This window comes from Struthio camelus, chromosome 4 (assembly GCF_040807025.1).
Source record: "Struthio camelus isolate bStrCam1 chromosome 4, bStrCam1.hap1, whole genome shotgun sequence".
NCBI lineage: Eukaryota > Metazoa > Chordata > Aves > Struthioniformes > Struthionidae > Struthio > Struthio camelus.
In genome coordinates, this window is record NC_090945.1 from 78551445 (window position 1) to 78567161 (window position 15717).

General features: G+C 46.3%; 1 long non-coding RNA gene across 1 annotated transcript; it reads left to right on the forward strand.

Moving 5' to 3' along the window:
• Window positions 1-2593: 2593 nt before the first annotated feature.
• Window positions 2594-11779, forward strand: LOC138067075 (uncharacterized). Its single transcript, XR_011140736.1, has 3 exons — window positions 2594-2729; window positions 3357-3449; window positions 10953-11779. It is a non-coding gene; the product is annotated as an uncharacterized lncRNA (long non-coding RNA).
• Window positions 11780-15717: the final 3938 nt, after the last annotated feature.

Here is a 15717-nt window from a genome sequence, read left to right on the forward strand (position 1 = left end):
CATCATTTGAAAAGTCACAGACTGAAGGAAGAAAGATTCTGGAAGGAAAAAAAAAATCTCACATTTCTCATTATTTTCTTTACTGGTAAAGAAAAGAAGAGTAGGAAATGAAGAAAAAATAATTCTGTAGTTAAAAACAATAACATTTCCCAGAATAATGCAATAACAGTGTTCAAATTATTTTTGTGTTGAAATTATATTTATCTTTTTATTTCACAGTGAATTTTCCTTTTTTGTTAAAAGTATTATTTTTAAACATTTTTAATTAGACCCATTTTTCAAGGAGAAAATATCCATAACGTCCTCCCAGCAAATAAAGAAGTTGATCGTGTTATCAAGTTCTTTGAAGCATCCTGTCACTTGGATGTGATGATATCTTTAATGTTTGCTTGCGGCCATGGAAATGGCTGCAAGCCATGGTATGTTTCCCCTTTTGGTACTGTGCTGTCCTCATCATGCCATTAAAATTAGGTGATTCCAATGTTAAAAAAAATAGAATCCAGCTTCTCTTGCAATTCCTTTATGCTATCTCTATAAGTCTAATACTCACAATTTTCACAGGAATGAAAATATTGATGTCCTTCCAGTGATCCCCAAAATTCATTTAGTTTCCCAAAAATGCCATGGTACAGATATCTCCCATGCTGCAGGAGAAGTACAGTCCTCCCAAAGATGGATGGAAGTGAGGGAAGGGTGGCAGAGAGAGATCATGTGTTTTGTTCGACTTGCTTGCACGGTTGGAAAAGAAAAAAAAAATCCCAGACAAAATTTTCTAGCATTCAGGACCTGAAAAAAGATATGATCTATCCTGACAAACTTTATCTCACAGATACCTACTGCTACATAAATGTGGCAAATATCTGAACATTTACAAAGCAACTTAAACACCGAGTGGGCAAAAGCACTTAGAGATGCTAGAGAAATTTCTAACTGGAGAGGGAAAACTGGAAGAAAAATTCTTAGTGAAGGAAAAGAAAGGGAGATTTTTAAGCTTTTGTTCTGGATCCTGCACCCCAAAGGGACCTGTCACATTTTGAAGGAATGTCCAGACTGGCAGGATTAAAGATCGGCTCGTTTTTAATCTACCCACAAGGCGACTCTTCTTAATTCATCGCCACGTTCTGACCTTCAAGAAAGAAGAGCTGCTTAGGCTAATACTCAGGGGCTGGACAATTTGTTCATGCAGGCATAGAGGGTTGATGCCTCCGGAGAAATTGTGGGCATTGATGCCGCTCAGGGGAGCTACAGATTCCTTAACTGAACTCACGTAAACTTTCTCCATGGTTTTATTTTCCTTTTCCGGTGACTCAGATAAAATCAGTCCTTAGTGGCACCCAAGGCCGTCCAGCTGATGCAGAGCCCAGAGGTGCTGGTGTGGAAGAACTATGCCTGGATTCAGTGGGCTCTGCCTCCTCTCTCGATCCACGTCCAGTGGTGTGTGAAGCAGCAAACATGCTGCTTGAATCCTCCTGTCCACCTCTGCTACCAGCTCCAAAAAGAACAGGAGTCCCCGTCCCAAGCACGAGGCATGCCTTTCTCCAGTGGGGAACCAGTTTACCTTTTTTTTCCTCCAAAAAAGGTTTTTTTTCTTCCACTCCTGAATGCCTTGTGCATTGTGACTCCAGAACCTGGGCCTCTTTCAAAAAAAGCTCGCCGTAGGCTTTAACTACAGTCAAATGATAATTTTTGTTTCTCAGTGTGAGAGATCTAGATGATACGGCATGTGATCTGTTTCGGCACCAGATACCGAAAAACTGAGATGGGCCAGTGGTCCTCTCCTAGAAATCCTCATTCTTCATGTTGCCACGCCTGGGCACAACCCGAATATGCCGGGGCACCGTTCGCTATTCCAGGAGGACTTGGAGGGTGCATCCCGATGCAGTGGGAATGCTGTGTGTGTCCGGAAATGCTACCTGTGGTGCACCGAGCTCTCCCTCCACCTGCAGGCGACACCTGCCTGCCCAGCAGCATCCCAGCTACATCCTTCATGGTTCCCTCCGCTCCGTCCTGGCAGCTTTTGCACTGTCCCCTTGGAGCATCCCTTGAGGGGCAAGGTGGACGCACCTGAAGTTACTGACTTTGATGCTGTGGCGCAGAGCTGAAGCAAGAGCTGCAGACTCCTTTTCACCCGTTGAAGTCTGCTGGCTACACCTGGCTTGCAGCGCTCCTGCTCTCCGGTAGTCCCACACGTGTAGAGTGATACCCCCTGCCACTCTTCATCCTGCTTTTTCAGAGGCAGATGAACAGTCAGTAATGATTCCTGTCCAAGGCCACCCAGAAGGAGAGAAGGGCCTGGGAAAAGATCCATGTCTCCTCACCCCCCAGGCTCAAGAGGGTTTTTTTGGCTTTTTTTTTTTTTTTTTAAGAACAAGACTTTCCTTCCTGTAGGTTGCTGAGTGCCCTGGCATCGGCCGTAGCAAACAGTCCCAGCGCCGGCTCTATGCAAGAATGAATTGGGCACAATTTCCAGGCGGTGCCAGGGCCGTTGGTGGGGCCACGGTGAAACAGGCTTCCAAGCCAAACAAAACAGGGACAACAGTATGCAAAATCGGTGAGCTATCCCCTTCCTTCACACTCTTTCTCCTTGCGTCTTGTTGACAGAGGATGTTTCTCCTGGCGGTCGCCTGGCTGCTTGTACGCCTTCAGCACAGACCTCTGCGGCCCGAGGGGCTGAAGTGCTGTTTCGCACAGCGTTTCAGGATTTCATAATCTGGCTTCATTCCACACGGGTAAGAAACCCATCTTTTTTTTGTAATTCTCTGTAAAGTAAATGTTCCCCATGTAAATAAGCAAATAAACTCTCTCAGGTGGATCCAAATGTTTTATTTTGTTTTTTTATCTTTTTCTTTCTGATATTGACTGCTTTCACAGGGGTCAGCTGTGGGTGGGGGGGTCAGAGGGTGCAAAAGTCGCCCCCAGCCACATGCCCTGGTACTTCTCAGCTGGCCGCATCGTGGCTTTGCCGCAGCCAGCTTGGTAACAAGCTCTGTGACACAGGAAAGAGGAAAATCAAATCCAAATTTACCACACCAAAAAAAAAGCCAAGGCAGCTTAATTCCAAAACGTCAGAATAGCCCATTTTAACTATGTCAGAGCTTGTCTTCTATTTTTTCATATGATTTTGCAAAACTTTTTAATTGAGATGACACAGAAAACTCTGAGAGGAAAAGAGGTCCTTCAAAGCTTTTCCAGGCAGTCCCAGAATGTTTCATTTCCTGATTCTCTAATGGACTAAATATTCTCTTGGGTTTTATCATGCAGCTCTGCAAAGAAGGGCAAGGAAAAAGGGTGACTCCTGGTGCACGCAGGCCTGTAACCTTGTCACAGCTTTGCCATTCGTTCTGTTGTATTTACAGATGTCCTTTGGCACAGGCCAGTTTTCCAGTGGAAGAAAAAATAGAAACATCTTTTACAAGTGCCTGTTTACGGAGCTGACCAGAAACACCAAGGTAACCAGAAATACCTATTGTGCATCGTATGGGAGCAGCATAGCTCACCGTTGCGCTTGCCAGAGCATGGCCAGAGGTTATTCTCTGCTTTGCCTTTTCACTGCAGTACTTTTGGAAATGAGATCACAAGAAACACTAGAAATACTAGGGCCTTGAGATACACAAAGGGGGTTTGACTTTTGCAAGAGCTGAGTGCTCCGTCCCAAAAATCAGCCCCTGCGTTGGGGTTTCACATTTGTCATCCAAAGAACAGACCTCCTTAAATCATTAGTCACTTCTGAAAATCTCAGCCCCTGCTGCAGACAACGAGAAAACCTTCCACTGGAAGTTAAAAGAACAATCCGTAAGTGGTTTTAGCAGCTACTGTGTGTCCCCACCGTACTAAGTTGTTTAAACTGAGACTAAGTTTCTTCCCAGGCTCCTAGCCCAACATGGCATGTTTTCCCTGCTGGATATTCAGTTCTTGAACATCATGTAGTAAATATAAAAAAGGAGGTTTACAGCCCAGTGAATAGAGAAATCTCTTTCCAGGTCAAAGCAAGAAATTATAGAGCATTGGAAAGCCCTAGTTTTATCTCCTGCCAAAGGAGGGATTAAGCTACAATGATTCCCAGGCCCAGGGTTTTTTTTTTTTTTCTTCTTCTTTTCCTCTGCCTTATTTGAGTGCAAATTGACAGAGACGAGTTTTCACTCCAAACAGCTGTCTGTTATTTGAATGGAGTCAGTTTCTAATCCTGCACATGACTGCCATCAGAGTCTGCTGTAGTGGAAATGTTTCTAGTATCAAAACAAAGCCTCTGGCACAAAGATCTGTTTGAGAGGGCTCTGTGCGTAACCTCTGCTTTCAAATACTATCTTTTCTCTGAAGGCACTGCTCTGCTGGCTACCAAACTAGTCATTACCCATTTAATTAAGAAAAGATGCACTGTATTTTGCATAATTATAAAGGAGGAAAATCAGTGTAAGATGCTCAAATGAAAATCGGTTGTTGGAATCTTTCTACTTTTTTTTTTCAATGTGTGTTTTCCCTCTCCGAATTTTCATTTGGAAATTAGAGCTTTAAGCGAAGTGGGCCGAAATAATGAGTGAGATGATTGTTCTGAGAACTGTACTTCCCAAAGACCTGTTGCTGGAAACACTCGTACCAGCCGTTAATACTAAAATGTCTAGGAGTTCAGGTAAATTAAATACTCTAAATACTGCTCTAGTTACTTGCCCATCTACGCTACTTCTTCTTCAAAAACTCAAAAGGCAGCATACTGCTGCTCTATGCAACATTTAATTCCAAATATTGTCACCTTTATCTGACTCAAATTAGGGAGAAATAATCACAGCAGGTGGAATAATCCAGCCTCATTCAAGATGTCATGGAGGAGCTGAGTTCTCTTACTGCCCCACTGACAATTTCTTTCCTGAATTTTAGCAAAGATTTTTACTCCATTTCTGCCTCATGCTCTACCTGCAAAATGAGGGTAGCAAAACTTTTCTTGTTATAAAAGTCTCTCCATTCTCTCCAACTACCTGCTTGTACAGCAGCAAGCTTCCTGCACCTCATCTTCACGACACTCCCTATACCAAGCCTATATGAATATCTGTCTTTGAGTTAAAAACACAAAGAGATGGATTTTTTGTTAGTGCTCCAGAAGACCAGCGTGACATGTCTCTGAATGGGATGTTGATACTGGGATTGAAGTGGCCCAGTTTAAGCATCCAGATCTGTACATTTTTGATTAGGAATGGATGAAAATTACTTCTCCACGTGACGGAGCAAAGTTCAGGAGGTCAAGTGATGGGCTAAACACGGCAAAGAGAGTTCTGGCCAAATCAGGAGGAGGGACAGGCACACACTCAGGCTCCAGTGACTAGACTCTGCTAGAAAACACAGAAAGAGGAGATGCATCCTCCATTCTCAAACCTGCTCTAGTGGGCTGCAGTGCCTCTACCTTCTCAAAAAGCCCTTCGAATAGAAACACTGAAGCGCAAGGTCTACCTCTCTCACAGCCAGGGTTGCTCTGGTTCAGAAGGAGTCAGAAATATCATCTCTACAGCCTCTCACTGCTTTGCTTCAGCTCTGCTCCTTGGAAGGTCAGGAAGACGTAGTGCAAATATAAATGACAGGGAACAGTTCCTGTGGAGAACTATCCAGATTTTTTCTTGGAGGGGAAAAGAGCAAGGAAAACATTAGCTCAGTTTAGACATGTCCTTTCTTTTCATGAGCAGCTTGTGGTTGTTGCAGGATTTTAGAAATGGAAAGGATGGCTTCGTGCATACGCTGTATCTTCCTAAGCACAGCAAGGCAAAGAGAAGAAGCTATTCTATCTCCAGAGAGGGGCAATGCTGTCAGCAAAGTGCTGAGCACTGGAAAGCCTAAATTCTCACAGGCAGCCTGAAAGTGAGCCATTGTCTTCCCTAGGACAGCTCACTCGGAGGGGGATCACCTTGGCTGCATCAGAGGCCATGGAGAGCAGGAGAAAAAGTAAATTTCACCTTCTGATACAGTGTCGTACTGAGGTACGGCAGGGATGGGGCACGGCACAAGACTGATTTTATCTTCAGGAACAGGACAATTTTCTATATAAACTATGTCACTGTGAAAGGTAGCAACTGTGCTGAAGATAGGCACTGCAGGGGAAAAAGGAGGCTGGTAAGGGAAAAGTGGTACATGAACGGGAAAAATTGGCCACGTGGTAAGGGCTGGAGTTTGATGGGCCTTGACAGCGCTAGTACGGCCCCCGCAAAGATGTGTAGAGTGCTTTAAATAATGAAAAGCGCAGTGCTGAAGCTCCTCTCCCTAATTAATTACTGCATTTGGCACAATAATCCCTCTTAAACTGACTTAATGCTCAGTTCAAAAAGCATTAGAAACTCTGGCAGGGTGAGCTCGTCCTATCAGCGGCTGTTATCATGAATCCCTCGAGGCTCGCCTGCCAGGGACAAATAGCAGTCGGTGCCAGTCGCGCCGCAGCAGCGAGAGGGACAGTCTGTCCAAGCGCAAAGAGACAGCTCCGAGAGGTCAGTCAGCAGAAGGGGTCTCCAGCGAAGATGATAGTTGGTTTCCAAGGATCACCGAGCCTCGTTTCCTCCCTACCCATCACCTCCTAACTCAGATGGTTTATTCCTTCGCTCTCGGAGTCAAAAATGATGTTCCCTCCCTGCCTTCAACCCCAGCTCATGAACACACCAACCTCCTGTTTGTCATGAAATGTTCCTGGTGGGAAGACATCAACATCCAGGAACAGTTTTTGATGTAAACAAAGAAGCTGCTGCCAGGGGCCCAACAGTAGCTGGTGGGAAGCACTTTGGATCAGGATCCTCCCCGAGGAGGTGACTGCGGGATCAGAGCAGCACATGTGTGCTGTGAGCCATTTTTTCTGTCTGCTGCAGAGCTACAAGGAATGAAACGGGTGGATGGATGCAGCTGGTGGGATTCACAACCCATTTTTGGGCCAAGCCGGCAATTGCACTGACTCACCTCTGTGTCTGTGCTCTGCCGAGCCCAGGGCATACCCAAGGCAAAGACCACCCGCGCCCTGCAGAGCCATGGGTGCGGGAGGCGGGGGCTACGAGGAGAGATGTCTTCTGCATAGTCCCAAAGGGAGAACCAGCACAGTGGCAGAGCCAGCACCTTCCTCTCTTCCCACTGCCGTGGGGGGGGGGGGTAAGAAGCAGAGTTTGATGTGGCTTTTCTTCCCTTCTGTGGTTTTATGCAAAGGACAGTGTGCCAGTAAAACCAGAAATATTTGTTTTCTTGTTTGTTCATGCAGAAGAATAGAAATTCCCACCTTTCATAACTGAGATAACTGATCCTCTCAGAGGCAGGATCTGTCTTGCTTTCAAAACTCCATGGATCACTTCAGCCCAACGTTACTAAGGCTTTTGCCTAGAAACAGAATTTTACTCAGATCTCTTTCCTAAATGGCCTGAGATGGGTCTCTGAGGATTGACAAAGGCACAATGAGAAGATCTTATTGCCATCTGCATCCTTGGACATTCACCTTTGCTCCTGTCCCACTGCTCATTGCCCTGCAGCATGGCAGGACCTCTGTTCAGCATGCACCAAAATGCCAGTGGTAAAACTTTTTTTTTCTGGAAGGTTGTTTCAACCCCATTTCTGTGATCTACTCTGCAGCATCTACCCACAGATAACCATGCTGAAGCACCAGGGGCAAAGGCTAGTGGTTGCATGGGGGAAGGAGTGAGGGGGATTGCGAGGAGATAGGGATTTCTCAGGTTCCGTTCTCCACCAGAGCTAGCGTTTTATAAAATTACCCCATTTGGTAGCCTAGGAAATCTCCATCCTCCTTCTGTGGAGTGCAAATACAACACTTCTCTTTGAAGAATTCTGTTTGGAAAGAAGTATTGATGGCTATTGATGGAGGCTATTAAATTACCTCAGGTAGGAGATATCATCTGTAAAAGGCTATTTACGTCAGCACATCTCAGAATTGTGTAAAGGCAATAGCAATGGGAGAGAGTCCTCTGACGCCTATGGAAACTTCAGACTATGCTCAATATCACAACTGTAAAAGTGAATGATTATTTCTGGCAAATGTTTTTTTCCTGGCAGGAAGCTTTTCTTTCCAACAAATCATCCATGTTCACTACAACAGTTTATATGGGGGGTAAATTTGGGAGGTTTGGGTTGTTAAAATTTTTCTAAACTGTATTTTTGAAATTTTCTCAAAAACAACAAAAGAGTTTAAGAAATAATTTTAAACAAAAAGCATTTCTGGGCCTTTCCCTAACTCCTCTCCTAGAGAAGTCCTATCTTAATCCAAAGAGTTTCCAATTCAGAAGCTGAATGAAGCACTTTGGCTTTTTCTATCACTTATAAGAAGGGAAAATAGCCAAAGCCCCTTTGCAGAGCAGGTAGGTAGAGAAGACTGATCCATAGTGTTTGAAATCAAAATTTCAGTCTTCAGGCAAGGCAAAAACACATCCTTTTCAGACAATAGGATCAAAGTCTGGCTTGTTTTTCATTTTCTTTCTGAGAACCTTTGCCAGTCTGCAAACCTCTACAGACCATGTCCAAAACAGCTGTAACTGATATATAGATGGAGCGTTCCCCAAACATGATCTGCAATGTCTTTGGGTTTGGCCTTTCCTGGACCTTACCACTAAGACACATGGAGACAGAAAGGATAAATGAATGGAAATGCGTTGAACAAATGCTACGGTGGTTTGCATGAGCCAGGAGGGGTAGGCGGATCCCTGGGGCTCCCGGGGGTGCTGGGGGATTTGGGGCAGGTTTGGAGAGAACTGCTTGTGCCAGTGAGGCATGGAGAGCCGTGCTCCCTCTTCCTCCTCCTTACTGCGTGGGGCAGGACAGTCTGAACTGTGAAACCTCACTGAGGGAAGGGACAGGACTGAGTCTACTCCAGACATTTATTACTGCTGCCTCTTCTGCATCCCGTGAGCAAGCACTCAGTGCTGCCTGGACAGGAAAGCAGCCATGCTCGCACCACCTCCTCCACTGGAAAATGCTGTGGCACCAGCTCCCAGTGGGGACGTGCATGAAAACAGGTTTCTATGGCAGGACCCTCCAGATAAGAACGTCCTGGCTCTGATTTCCCCGGCTGCTATCAACCCACTTCCCAACCGCAAGCCTCTCTCTGGCTTTCCCCTGCTTGAGAACAAAAGATCCGTTCAGGGAATGCCAAAGTGCAACTGGATAAAAATGAAAAAAAGCCATCGTCTTTCCCTCTGCTCCTCATAGGGTGTCTGAAAGGGTATGCTCAGCATGCAAAAAAACCTGCTGACTTCACACTCTGCTGGAGAAGGCGATTTGAAACCAAAAAAAATAATTGTCACTGTGTTTAGCCAGAGTCAATAAAAGCACTAAGGGCCTGGCAGTGTCAAACCCAGGAGAAAATAAATTGCCAGTTCATGAGCACTCCCTACAATGTATCCTGAAAAGAAGTTGTCTTTCCTTTCTCCTCAGGAAAAAAAATGTTGAGGACGGAGGGGGAGTGAGCTGAAAGAGGGGAGAGCCTGGCAACATATATTTCATGTCTAATGATATTGTTTTAACAGTGAGCAATAAACTGTGGGATCTTGAATGATGGCATAGGAAAGAATAAATAAAAGCACCGCTCACACTGATTGCCTTTTGGCTCACATAGTAAATCTGCAGTGAAGTGTCTTATCCATGGGGATAGGTAAATAGGTTGTAAAAGAAATGGAATAACACGGTCTACCTTTTTCAAGATGGCTGTGATTTTAGGTGCCCAGCCTGAGACACTTTCAAGGAGCCTGGTTTGAGAAAGGGGGAGAGCTCAGCACAGTCTTGAAATTGCTAGCCTGTTTTAGCCCTGGAAAATGAAGGTGCCTATGTTATAGATATGGGGGGGGTCTTACAGGGCTGTGCCACATAAGCTTGTATGTGTTTCTTCCTTAGCTCTGTCAGTCTGCCTAAAAGCATTATCCCCTTTACAAATGTTGCCTCACCTAAAGCCACCACTCCCTTCTGAACCTGAAGCCAAAACCAGAGTTCTATAGTTTCCAGAGATCCACAAGAACATGTAGGAAAGCCACGCACAAATGATATTTTATTGAATGTTTTAATAAAATTAAATAGAATATAGTAGGATGTAGAGATGAAAAAGTCACACAGAAAATCACAGAACGGCCAAGGTTGAAAGGGACCTCTGGAGATCATCTCGTCCAACCCCCCTGCTCAAGTAGAGTAATCTAGAGCACATTGCCCAGGACTGTGTCCAGGTGGGTTTCAAAGATCTCCAGTGAAGAAGACTCCACTACCTCTCTCGGCAACCTGTTCCAATGCTCTGTCACCCTCACAGTCAAGAAGTTTTTCCTCAGATTCAGATGGAACTTCCTGTGTTTCAGTTTGTGCCTGTTGCCTCTTGTCCTGTCACTGGGCACCACGGAGAAGAGCCTGGCCCCATGCTCTTGACACTCCCCTTTTTAGATATTTGCATAAATTGATGAGATCCCCTCTCAGTCTTCTCTTCTCCAGGCTAAACAGGCCCAGCTCTCGCAGCCTTTCTTCATAGGAGAGATGCTCCAGTCCTCTAATCATCTTTGTAGCCCTCCGCTGGACTCTCTCCAGGAGTGCCATGTCTCTCTTGTACTGGGGAGCCCAGAATTGGACACAGTACTCCAGGGGAGGCCTCAGCAGGGCTCAGCAGAGGGGCAGGATCACCTCCCTCCACCTGCTGGCAACACTCTGCCTCATGCAACCCCAGGAGACCATTGCCCTTCTTGGCCACAAGGCCACATTGCTGCCTCATGCTTCACTTTTGTTGTCCACCAGCACTCCCAGGTCCTTCTCTACAGAGCTGCTTTCCAGCAGGTCAACCCCCAGCCTGTGCTGGTGCATGGGGTTATTCCTCCCTAGGTGCAGGACCCTGCACTTGCCTTTGTGGAACTTCATGAGGTTCCTCATGAAGGAAGGGCAGCACAGTCTTCTGGTGTGCCAGCCACTCCCCCCAGTTTAGTATGATCAGCAAACTTGCTGAGGGTGCACTCTGTCCCTTCCTCCAGGTCATTGATGAATACATTGAACAAGACTGGACCCAGCACTGACCCCTGGGGGACACCGCTACCTACAGGCCTCCAACTAGACTCCGCACCACTGACCACAGCCATCCAGCTCTGCCATCCAGCCAGTTCTCAATCCACCTCACTGTCCACTCGTCTAGCCCACACTTCCTGAGCTTACCTAGGAGGATGTGATGGGAGACAGTGTCCAAAGCCTTGCTGAAGTCCAGGTAGACAACATCCACTACTCTCCCCTCATCTACCCAGCCAGTCATTCTGTCATAGAAGGCTATCAGATTGGTCAAGCATGATTTCCCTTTGGTGAATCCATGCTGACTACTCCTGATCACCTTCTTGTCCTCCACATGCTTAGAGATGACCTCCAGGATGAGCTATTCCATCACCTTTCCAAGGCTAGAGGTGAGGCTGACAGGCCTGTAGTTTCCTGGCTCCTCCTTCGGCCCTTTTTGAAGACTGGAGTGACATTGGCTTTCTGCCAGTCCTCAGGCACCTCTCCTGATCTCCAGGACCTTTCAAAAATGATGGAGAGTGGCCTAGCAATAACATCTGCCAGCTCTCTCAGCACTCGTGGATGCATCCCGTCAGGGCCCATGGATTTCTGGGTGTCAGGTTTGCCCAAATGATCTGTAACCTGATCCTCCTTGACCAAGGGAAACTTTTCCTTTCTCCAGACTCCCTCTCTTGTCCCCAGGGTCTGGAATTCCTGAGGACTGGCCTGAGCAGTAAAGACTGAAGCAAAGGCAGCATTCAGTTACTCTACCTTCTCTGTATCCTTCATCACCAATAAACAGTGCTGTTTGTTTCTTCTTCTGTGTTGTTTATCCTTGCCTTGGTAACCTCCTTCTATTTTAGCCTTGTTTTTCTGATGTTTGCCTTAACAGTGTTAGGTGTGCAACATGAGGCACTTGGTTTTCTACCCTGAGCAACGTTCCTGGCTGCTGTCTTAAGGCTGGCACCCAAACAGCACAACCTCAAGAAGACTGTGCCCATTTGAAAATGCCACTCCCTGTCATGTGGCAGGCTATAATTATCATTACTAATTAAAATTAGCATTTATTGCAGAGAGCAGAGATTAGATCACAGAGTTGCATCTGCCGGGTGAAGCACATCATAATATATTTTTGGGGTCTACGTGGATAAGAGTAGAGCGGACTCTGCCCATAAATGCAGAGGTGACCTCACACGTGGCTATCCTCACCCTGGTGGCTCCTGCTGGCCCTGTGGGAGAGAGTGCAGCCGAAGGCTGTGTTACATTGCAGCACCACCGCCGGCAGACATGTCCCCAGGCAGGTATTTCCCCATAGGGACCCTCCCAGGCAGCAGATGCTGTCCCCATGTCAGGGGGCTCCTTACAGGTGATCCCAATGCCCTGCAGATTTTAAAGATTGTGGCATTTATGAACCAGCCTCTGCTCAGCGTAGGAAAGACAATTCCTCTGTGACAAAGGAGGCCCAGTAATACTGACCTGTTTTGTCTTTTAACAGTCTCAAGCAAAAAAAAGCTCATTCGGTGAGTCTAGAGTGATCCCAGGAGCATAAAGACAGTAGCTAACCCAGATAGCTGAAAAGCCCCAGAGGAAAATTGGCTGCACACAGAAGCAGAGATTGGGTTGAAATAAGGCAACGAGCAACCATCTTTTCTTTGGAAATGTGGAGACGGAGAATGCTGGCCATTGAGCAGGGAAGAGACATGGGTTAATGTGTCACCTAGGCCAGCTCACTGGCAGAGGTCGGCAGCAGAGACCAATACCCCCAGGAAGGCAGGAACATCCCCACCAGACAAACAGGGGTAGAAATAACATCTTCTCTCTCACAGGGCCAGAGGCCTTTGGTGTTTGGACAAGACACCCACCGTTCCCACTCTCCTTGGGGCTGCATCTGTCCCAAGGAAGACTGAACCAAAAAGCAGGATGTTTGCCTCCTGAGGTAGGTGTCAGCTCTTTGCCTTTTCCATCTCTTGGCTGCTGACCTGGATGGATTTCACATAGACAAAATGAATTTTCATTAAAGGCAAAGCAAGGTGAAAGGCCCTAATGAACACACAGCTGCCCAGCACTGAGAAATACCCACTGTTGCATGCAAAGCCTCAGACCACATTTTTAATTAGATGTGACAGCTAAGAGTTCAAGCATGTGTGGAATTTGAGGCTAGATGAAAAGGGTCCGGGTAGAGATCAATAGGGATAAAGAGGCAGCGATAAGGAGAAGGACCTGCTTAATCTTGTTTTTATCTTTGTTTATTTATCTGCTGTCAGCAGTGCTCTCCTAATCAAACACACAGGCATGTAGAGTCAAGCGTGTTTGCGTCTTACAACATGACAATAATAACAGTGCTGATGTTCACACCACCGGCTACCTGGAGCTTCAACAGGCAGAGCCTTCTGTCTGCGACCATGAAGGAGTCTGTGCCCGTGTTAGCTCTCCAGCTCTCATCAGCTCGTCAAGGCCCTCAGCGCTGTTGTATCTCCTTTCTCCTCAACTGCAGCTGATAGAGAGTGTCGCTCCTCTTCAGCACCTTCGTGCTTGACAGCTTCCCTCGGGGCCAGGCTGGAGATGAGCAGAGTGAGGCTGCGAGGTGCTGGGAAACAACAGTGCTTGGCCATTGCCTCCCACCACCTCAAGTAGCTCATCTCATCCAAGCTATTTTTACTCTGCATCTCATTCTGTTTCTTAAGGTGTGGAAAACAGTTTTCATTTATGGAAGCACCCATCAAAAAAATGCACGCTGCAGACAAGAAGGCAGGGGTCCAGGGGGGTCTTGTGGGACTCAGTGGGGGAGCACTGCATGCAAGGCAGGACAGGGCCGGATCCTCATTCATTAAGCCTCCTTGTCAGGGTTAAGGGGGGTTTTTGTCTCTGATTTACACCCTTTCTGATGGCTCCGCTGTAAGTCAGCTTCAAATTTGGGCCTCAAATACATTTCTCCGCTCCTTAGGGTTCCCCAGGCTGTTTATACAAAGCAGGAGCACTGGGCAGCCTTTTCAGTGGAGAGACTTGTAGGAAAACGTGGCTGCAATTTTCATGAGACATGAGGCCTGATATCCCCATTCGTACCAGGGTCCTTTGCACTGCCTGAATACACAGTCAAACTAAACCCCAGGGCAGTTGCTTGATTTAGAGCAGCTGAGGGTATAGCTGGATTTTTGGAGAGCTCACATGCTGTGACTCCAGAGGAGAAATCAGTCTCTAAAGTACAGAATATATGGCAGTCCAAACTTAGCTATATATTTTCTGAGCTATTTCCAGCCCCCCAGGATTGCTGGATAAACCTAATTTAAGCAAGACTATTTTAACATATCATTGCATTGATTTGCATTTAGGATGATAGGTCTGCCAAAAGTGTAACAAGCCTTGCCTTCCATACAAGGCTTTTCAACTGAAAGTTGCAAGAGGTAGAACATTCCCAACATTGTCCTGACTACCAGCAATCTCTACCTGAAAATTAGCGATTTCTGTAATGTACTAGAAAATATAATCATAAAAACTGCTAGCACTCTGAGGGTTCAATTTCTAGTCTACATCAATGTAGAGGAAAGGTGTTGATAGTATATTTAATCACCTGCACTGGCAGTAAGGCTATTGAAGAGTGAATACAGTGCTTTCATAAACCCATATTCACCTCCTACTAAATTTAGGTATTTAATTGAAATACTCAGGGTAAACTTGGTCACTTTAGACTGCTGCTGTAGTCCACAGAGAGAGATGCCCCAGAGAGTGAGCTGGCCCATCTTGCATGTTCTGGAAGTGCCGCCTTCTTCCTGCTGACTGCGGAGGAGGCCTGGAGCGAGCGTGTCCCTTGCTTGAATAACTACACTCACAACAGATGAACAGGGCCAAGGTGTTTTACAAACGATTTGTTAACCCACTCAGCATCGTGAGGTAGAGCGGGGGCGTCACATGTGTTTTCTAACAAGAGTGAGGTACTCTTTGCTTTACATGTTCCTCAGCACCAGCTGGGGACAGAGAGCATCTTTTAGATCCGACAGCCAGTATGTTTTATTTATCTATCCAAAATGGGTTTGGAAAATCACCTGTCAGGGTCACCAGCCAACAAATAGCAGTGTATTTAAGTAACATAAAGTTTCTGAAGTTCTACTTTCAGAGGTGAGGCTTGTGGCTGTCCCAGCTATAACCATCATGTTGCCAGCTAAGAAGGCTGTGTGTCTGTGCTGCCAAAACCCCACTGCTAACCTATACCCTCCTCCTCCAAAAGCATGGGGCCATGGGGCTGCTTGGATCTTCCTGTTATGTCCTCACGCAGGTCCTGCAGCATGAAGTCTTATTAACTCCAGCTGTAGCGTTTCCAGTCAAGCCCACTAATGGTACGATCTGTCACTCTCCTCAGTCACAGTTGCTTGGTGGGAGGATCGGTGATGGGAATTGGCTGTAACGCAGCTCCTGCATAGACTGTAGGCAGATTACATCCTCGTCCCCCTTGCAGGCAGGGAGACAAGATGCTTCAGTAATCTCCTTACGTTAGCTCAGTAAGGCAAAGGGAAAGGGAAAGGGAAAAGGAAGGGAAAGGGAAGGAGGAACTTCATGAAATGTTAATGACATTTTACTTTTTGGATGAATGTTTCTTTTGAGTCTCTCTTCTAACTGCTTTGTCTATATCATTCTTTCATTTGTTATAGCTACCCATCAACCCACTGAAGAAACACAGCTTCTCACCAACATGTAAGTGTAAGGTGCAGCAAGCGACGCCTGCCAACTATTTCTGCTATACGTGGAGACTCTGGTCTGGGGCCG